The 8,569-nt window shown below is 36.9% G+C and overlaps 1 pseudogene; it reads left to right on the top strand.

Annotated features, from left to right (window-relative positions):
* The first annotated feature begins 267 nt into the window (after positions 1-267).
* Positions 268-8,105, top strand: LOC122353503 (annotated as a pseudogene).
* Positions 8,106-8,569: the final 464 nt, after the last annotated feature.

Raw genomic sequence — 8,569 nt, forward strand, 5'->3', positions numbered from 1 at the left:
AAACATATTTTTCTTATATACATGCATGGGTGTGCATTTATATGTACATAATAAATATATACAGTACACACACAAATCTACTATGTGAACAAAAACTTTTATATCGAAAGCGATTAATCGTGATGAATCGTTTGAAAGCACTATATTCTATTATATTACACAAATAAAGCTCGAAGTTCTGCATGGTTGTGGAGCTGATACATGTAACCAATCAGAAGTCCAGCGGAGCAGCACGTGACCTTACCCGCTGAGCGAGCAGAGTGTACGGTCTGTTTTTCCACAACATCTTTGTCTCAGAGAGAACGGAAAAAGTGAAAAAGCAACAGATCCGCTGGGCGTCTTATGTTGTCGAATAAAATCTGAATCGTCTTTCAAGAAACGGTGTGCTGAAGGGGATGCTGGGGGTGTCAGAGATGACGGGCAGGTACAATGTTTGCGACTTTAATTTTTAATTTGATATGTTACGGAAAAACGTCTAACCAGAGATTCTGCAGCTATCGGCTAATTACTTTTTAAAAAATCTTTCTTTTTTCCACCCACTCTCTTTATTTATTGTTAAACGATTTGTGTTAAATTTGTGCTTATTTTGGAGGGAAAACTGAAATGTAATAGATTGCTAAATGAGGGCGGATGCTAAGCTAATTAGCCTCCGTAGTAGAGTTTTCCTGGGACACACACACACACACACACACACACACACACACACACACACACACACACACACACACACACACACACACACACACACACACACAGACAGAGACAGAGCACAAGTGTTTAGATACGTCTTGTCATACCGTAGTTAACCTCCCGTACAATGCGTTGTGAGCAAATTAAATCCTCTTCATTTTATTTAACATGACTGTGATATTAAATCTCAAAGTGTTTCTGGATAACTGTGCTCCTCTTCCTCGTGAAATATTGCTTCTGGTGGTTTTGTGCAGTCTGTGCTTTTTGGGAGGCATTCTTGAGCTGGAGGTCCTCTTGGGAAACATGGATACGATCTGCTTCCTGAGATGTTAAGATTACAATGATCGTGTTTAAAATATAAATAGAAAATTTGCGCTGACGTTTACACTAAAAAAAGTAAACTAATACTTTTTATTCTGTTAGAATGGATGTGATAGTAAAGATGCATATAATGTTTAAATGCTGTTGTGTTGATGACTTATTAAAGATTACTAAAAAAAGTATTATGGCTTCTACAAAATATGAAGCAGAATAACTTTTCAATATTGATTATAATAACAAAAAAATCTTAAGCACTAAATCAGCGTATCAGAATGATTTGTGAGGATCGTGTGACCCTGAAGACTGAATCAGCCGTGCCATTACAGGAAGAAGTGACATTTTAAAATATATTTAAATAGAAAGCAGTTATTTAAAATTGCAGTTATGTTTCAAAATATAAATATACAAAAGCTACATACAAAAAAAAAAAAAAATAAATATATATATATATATATATATATATATATATATATATATATATATATATATATATAGAGACCAAAACTTTTGAGCAGCAGTACATGAGTTTCTATGTAAGAACACTAGTAAAAATATCTAATATTTTAATTACATTTGGGATAAAAGTTTATTTGAAAATAAAATAGTTATATTATGTTTAGGCTTTCAAACTTTTATGCTCCACTGTGTATTCTTCCAGCTGGGAGGGTGTACAGACAGACATAAGCAAATCTTCAACACACACACACACACACACACACACACAGATGGCACAGCTCCCAGTTTCTCACACAGCAGTGTGACACCTCCACTGTTTCCCTGTGAGGTCTTGCATGTAACAAGAACTGACAAACAACAGTCTCCTTCTCTTTAAAACACAAATGATCTATTTATAGTACACAAGCAGATCCTCTCTGCTGGGCTTCACTTCACCATATAGGGAACGCGGCCTTAGAATCATCGGTCTGCATTAACACGGGTGACAGCAGAGAAGGGAATGAGGGGAAGTTGTAAAGACGCCCCGTGCCCTAATAGCCACATCACCTGTGATGTCATAGAGCAGGGAGTCATTTGAGATCGCGTCTGGCAGTGTAACCACAGGCCACGGCTGACTAATTCTGTTAGTGTGATGTAAACATTGCTTGCAGCCTTGCCTGGTGACTCTTTAATGGAGAAACTTAATATCTCGCGAAGTGCCAGGCAGGCGGCGTGGGGTTTTCAGTATGGAATCATCAGCTTCAATCACTTCCAGGAGAAGGATAACAAATGACGATGGGATACTGATATCCGTTCAGTTTAATGATATTCAGTGAAACGCATGCATAATTGAATACACTTTATTCAGAATTCAATCATATTTGGGTGAACTATCCCTTTAAACATCGAGTTCTGTTTGTTGGCTAAGCCAAGGCCTGCAATTATCTTCGGATAAATATATCTGTTCAATTTTTTTTTGCTTTAATAAAATTGTCATAAAAGCACTTTTAAAAGATTAGCTTGCATTAGTTTAACATGGCTTTCTAATGCAAGTGCAGTGGTGATATGAAAGATAAACTTTACATTGTCGTTGCATCTTGTGCCCCACTGATGTTTTTGTGTTTGAATGTGATTCGTATTGTAAATACAAAAGAGGATTCATACTTTCATATAAACTCTCATAGTAATATATAATATTGTTGAAAAAGGTTTTTGAAAAACACTTTACTTGCCCAAGCTGCATTTATTTGAGAAAAATACAGAAAAATTACAATACTAATATTGTCAAATATTGCTGTAAAAGATTTATATGTGAATATTTGAAATAAAATATTTTTATTTTTATTTTTTTATATTTAATAAGCTTTCTGGCAGGAGTGCCACTCTATATTGGAACTTTTCATATTATAATACAATTCTGTGCAATGTGCTAGACATATGAAAGAAATGTCTTTTATATATAAATATACAGTATATAAATGTTTAACACACAGAAGAGTGACGGATCAGGTCAACACAAAAAGTAAAGACATTAAAGACATTCTGCATTGATTTAAAAAAACTGCTGATATCAGATTGGATCGCTATCGCAGTTCGGTTTTGAAAAAAATGATATTGTTGCATTTAGTTGTTGCAGATAGATCAAGGCTCATGGCGACTGCCGTTCATTTCTCCTCACATTGATCTGTTTCTAACAGCAACATGGCCAATGCCTTGGCAAATGCCTCGTGCGAACGGTGTAAAAGTGGATTTGCCCCAGCAGAGAAGATTGTCAACAGCAACGGCGAGCTGTATCACGAACAGTGCTTCGCCTGTGCACAGTGCTTCCAGCAGTTTCCTGAAGGGCTCTTTTTATGAGGTACTTTCAATTAAACCCGTTTTAGCATTAAATCATGAAGCCTAGGGGTTGAAGGGGTAATATCAATCCTTTTTTTTTTTTTTTTTTTTTTTTTCCGTAAATTATAGGAAGATACAATTTTTGTTTGTAGCAAAAACCTGAAATATAAATTTCTAAATGTTTTAGTAATGTAAATATTAGTAACATTAGGTCTGCAGGTTGCAAACTGTCTGCATTTGGTTGACTTTGACATGTATTCCATTGGAGCTGATGTTATGTTTGATTTTTCTCCTTCTGTCCATAGTTTGAGGGAAGGAAATACTGTGAGCATGATTTCCAGATGTTGTTTGCTCCTTGTTGTCACCAGTGTGGTACGAGACGCAAGCACACAAACATACTAACAGGTGATGTTATTGACTATGCTAATTGTGAATTGTGTCCTCATATTCCCACAGGAGAGTTTATAATTGGGCGTGTGATTAAGGCCATGAATAACAGCTGGCACCCTGACTGTTTCTGCTGATATCTGCCAAGCCGTGCTCACTAGATGTTGGATTCACCAAGAACGCCGCCGGTGAGTTTACAGCCGTTGAGGGGTGACCGTGGACGGCGACTGCTAGGCTGCATGCATTCAATAAACAGTTTTTCAAAATTTATCTACAAGCTTGGTAATGGCGGTGGATGGTGGCCATTATTTTGAAGCTCCATAAATGGCATAAATCCGTCGTAAAACTAACCTATAGGCCTCTAGGGGGTTAATACATGTCTTCTTTTTAAATTATAACTCAAGTCACTGACTTCCGGCAACGGCATACGTTGAGTCGGAGGTCCTCTAATAAGCCGGAACTTGACTCCCTTGCGAACGAGCATACCAGTCGTTGCTGGTAGTCAGTGATGGTTATCATTTTAAAAAAACGTATTCGTTTCAGAAGACACGTGGCCCACTTGAGGCATATCGTTTAGTTTTAATGACGGATATATGTGGTTTATGGAGCTTCAAAATAATGGTCACCATCCACCGAGCTTGAAAGAGCCAGGATGCATTTTTAAAAGACTCCGACAGTGTTTGTCTGAAAGTCTTACACCTAGGATGGCTCGGGGGTGAGTAAATCATGAGGTCATTTTCATTTTTGGGTGAACTATTCCTTTAAAAACAGGTTTTAGTCCTACCAACAACAATCACCTTTTTGAGATGCATATCTGCACGTGGAACCAAATCACCGATCGAGCTTTCTTGATTGGCAAATGCGCATGTCTGCTTTTCCCAGCCATCTCTGCCGTCCATTACCATAACCGCGAGAAAGCTCGGGGCCTAGGGAAATACATCTGTCAGAAGTGTCACGCCATCATCGAGGAACAGCCCTCATTTTCAAAAACGCGACCGTACCATCCCGACCACTTCAACTGCAGTAACTGCGCGGTCGTCTGACACTAAATGAGCCCCCTCTGCTGTGTGCATTTACTGAAAGCGATGTGAATTTGAGGTTGTGCGTTTTACAGCAAGGAACTGACTGCTGATGCCCGCGAGCTGAAAGGGGAACTCTACTGCCTCCTGTCATGATAAGATGGGTGTGCCGATCTGCGGAGCCTGCAGACGTCCTATCGAGGGGCAGCGTGGTCAACGCCATGGGGCAAACAGTGCCGCACGTTGAGGTCCGTGCCTTAATTGTATTCGGTGTTGCGACAATTCCAGTACAATGTGCACCGTAATATTTATAAAAATATGTCAGGTGATAGCAAAAGACGTGTGCATTGGCCAGAATTGCTGCCTTGGCGAGGTATTAATGCAAACGCAATCACATGTGCCTTGGACATGGATATCGCTTCTGTTTGTGAGGGCTTGCAGTAAAATAGACCTGCCACTTGTCTTTTGTGTTTGGAATAGTAATCAAATAATAATATAGAAGAAAATTGCTTTATCTAGCTTCATTTAAACTCTGTGCAGTCAAGTTGCATCAGATCAGTATTAATGTGTATTATATAAACATCATGCAGTAAAAATAAACTATGCCAGGTGATTTATTTTATTAGTCATATCACACTTTCTGGGTGATTTCTTCAATATTTCAGCAACGAAGTGCTAAGCTTCAAGCACATTATTTTATTTCTTTGTGTCTGTATATATTTATATTCAAATATGCATTTATTTTATTACTGACTGCTTACCTTTAAAAAGACAACTAAAGGTTTCATATAGTTTTCATATTTAATTTTAATCAACATTTTATTTAATTGTTGTTTTTTATTTTTTATTGTTATGAAAAGCTTATTTCTGAAATGTTAATATTGTGACACTGTCCTATACCTAATTGAGTAATACTTAACTCATACTAAACAAAACGGCATTATATCAGCCTTTTTTCGGCGTTGTGACCGGATGATATGGCTTTTAAAGAAATTAACGCTTTTAATCAAATAAGATTCGCTAAACTGATCAAAAGTGAATGTAGAGGCATTTATGATTTTTCTTTTAAATGTTATTCTTTGTTCAAAGCATACAAAAACAAATGTTTAAGTATTTCTTGAGCAGCAATTCAGCATATTAAAATGATTTATGAAAGACACTGAAGTCTGGAACAAGGATGGTAATAATATAGCTTTACCATCATCCCAGAATGTATTGCAGTGGAAAACACTTATTTTAAATGGTAGTGATATGTTACAATACTACTGTCTTACTGTACTCCAATAAATGCAGCTTTGGGGGGCATAAGAGACTTCTTTTAAAATAGTTGAAACGTTTGGATGTTAGCATCTATTGAAGGCCACGCTCACGGTGTTTGTGCGTCTCTGCAGCATTTGTCTGTGCCAAGTCACGAGAAGCCTTTCCTGGGCCACCGTCATTACGAGAGAAAAAGGGCTTGCTTACTGCGTAGACTCACTACAACCAGGTAGCGCGTGCCTGGCTCTTCTTTCAAAGCCCCTTCTCATCTCAAAAGGCTGTTGTTTTGCAGGTAATGAAAGTTTTTAACGTGAGACTAAAGCGTCTGCTCTGTGTGTCAGCGCAGCTCTTTAAGCGATGTTTGTTATCATTGCAACCGCGTGATCGAAGGATGGTAAGCGCTCTTTGCTTGAACACGATATCAACATTGAGTTCTCAGCCTTTAAAACATCAATATATAACAATTACAAAACAAGTTCTTTGAGCTGTTTTTGTGCTTTCTGTCAGTGGTTTCGCTCTGAACAAGGCTTGAGTGTGTGAATTGCTTCTCGTGCTCGACCTGTAACACCAAGCTCACCCTCAAGTGAAGTGATTCTACACGCTGCACATGCTCATCCTATATCACAATCTGTCCTCTTTCCTTTTCTCTTAGCGATTGTTCGGTAGCTGTGTTTTAAATTTGTGCAGAAGTGCCTTTAAATCGGCTCTCTCGGCGCCGTGATGTACTTCTTTGGATCATTACTAACCTTTCTCTCCAGCTAACTCTTTATTCTGTACTTCTGTCCCATTCGATTCCCCTCGCTCTCCAAATGCCACCGCGTTCCATTTCTCTTTCTCTTTCCCACTTCAAACCCATTCCTCTTCCAATTTTCTATCCAATTTCCCTCCTTTTTGGCTGGTTTCTCCTCTTTGGTCCCTCCTCGTCCCGGCGGTGGCCCTGCAGGGACAGGTTTGTGGAGGTGGACCTCAAGCCGGTGTGTAAACACTGTTATGAACGCCTGCCGGAAGAGCTGGCGCCGTTTGGCGAAACGTGAACGCTGACTCGAATGAGCAGGCGAAAAAGTCATCGCCCGTCTGTCTGTAACCCTTTTCTCTCCTTTCTCTCATGCTCATCTGCTTCACTCGTTCATTATTATTGTAGTTAGTGTTCTTAGCCTCACCATTTTTAGTTTTTTTTTTTTTTTTGTTTTATTATTATTATTATTAATAATAATAATGGATATTTAGTTATATATATATATAATTATGCATGCTTATTTTCCTGTTTTTTTCCATCAATTTGAAATGTTTACCATAATCTAATCTAATTACTAGCGGGATTTTTTTCTTTAAGAGTAAATAAACTATTAAACAAATACAAAAAAACCACTATTAATTTAATAATACTTTTCAAAATTAATATAGTTTTTTAGATTGGTATGATTCCTAATTTCAGTTGTAGTCAATTTAAAATTCTTACATTTTAATTTAGTTATTATTATAAATTGTTATAAATTAAATGACAGCCAGTTATTGCCTATATCATCAAAATAATAATCTGGTTATTGCAATCAGCAATAGTTATAATATAATATAATATAGATGCATCTCCTATTTACCAGTATTCATTTGTCATTTCATTTGTCAGTTTCCCATTATCATATTTGTTTTTATATTTTATTGATGCCACTCATAAACCTAATTAATGCATGACACTGTCTTCAAAATGTTTATCAAAGTTTTAATAAAGTTTTTTTTCCTATAGTTTCGTTTTGTTTTTATTACAATATTTAATATTTTCAGTAATCATTTTAGCTTTTATAAAAAAATGTATAAATATATTAAAATTTTAGTTTTAGTATTTTAACACTTCAACCTAAATTTATTTAAAGTTATCTTAAAGAACAGTGTTTTTTTTTGTATTATTTTGTAACCATTTTTCAACAATATTTAATTTATTCCTCTTTTTTTATTACCCCAAATTATTTTTGATAGTTTTAGTTGAAATGGTTCTAATACCAGTACCACTCCTAATACCAATTTTTGTGTTTTAGGAACAAGTTTGTGGAATTTGACATGAAGCCGGTGTGTAAGAAATGTTACGAGAAGTTTCCTCTGGAGCTGAAGAAGAGACTTAAGAAGCTTCATGGAGACCTTAGGCCGCAAGTAGATCTCCTTGCCCGTAGGGGAGTCAAAGGATAGTCAATAGTTACATCTATGGTGCTTAAAATGTTAAACGGAGACCAAACTAAATCTGGACCACACATGATCTTGGCTTAGTCGTAGAAGTGGGTCTTCCATGGCAGAAAGTAGCCAGCAGATTTTCTTTGGTCTCACACCAGCAGATGTTCTTATGTCTTAACACTCTGCAACCAAAACCAAACAAATACTTTTACATCGTTTAATGATATATATATAGATATATATGTACTTGCATGTTTATAAAGATAATACTAGTTATATTCACACTGTTCGGAGTGATTATTCCAGCACGTTTGTCACTTCTGTTGCTTCATCTGCAATGCCACAGATGTCTAACCCCTGTCTGTGTCTTCACCGTGGAGCCTGGCTTTGATGTATTGATCTGAGAGTTGTATTTGATATTTAATGTATGTTTAAGCCTCATATTTTTGTGTCAGACGGGG

Source organism: Puntigrus tetrazona, chromosome 11 (assembly GCF_018831695.1).
Source record: "Puntigrus tetrazona isolate hp1 chromosome 11, ASM1883169v1, whole genome shotgun sequence".
Taxonomy (NCBI): Eukaryota; Metazoa; Chordata; class Actinopteri; order Cypriniformes; family Cyprinidae; genus Puntigrus; species Puntigrus tetrazona.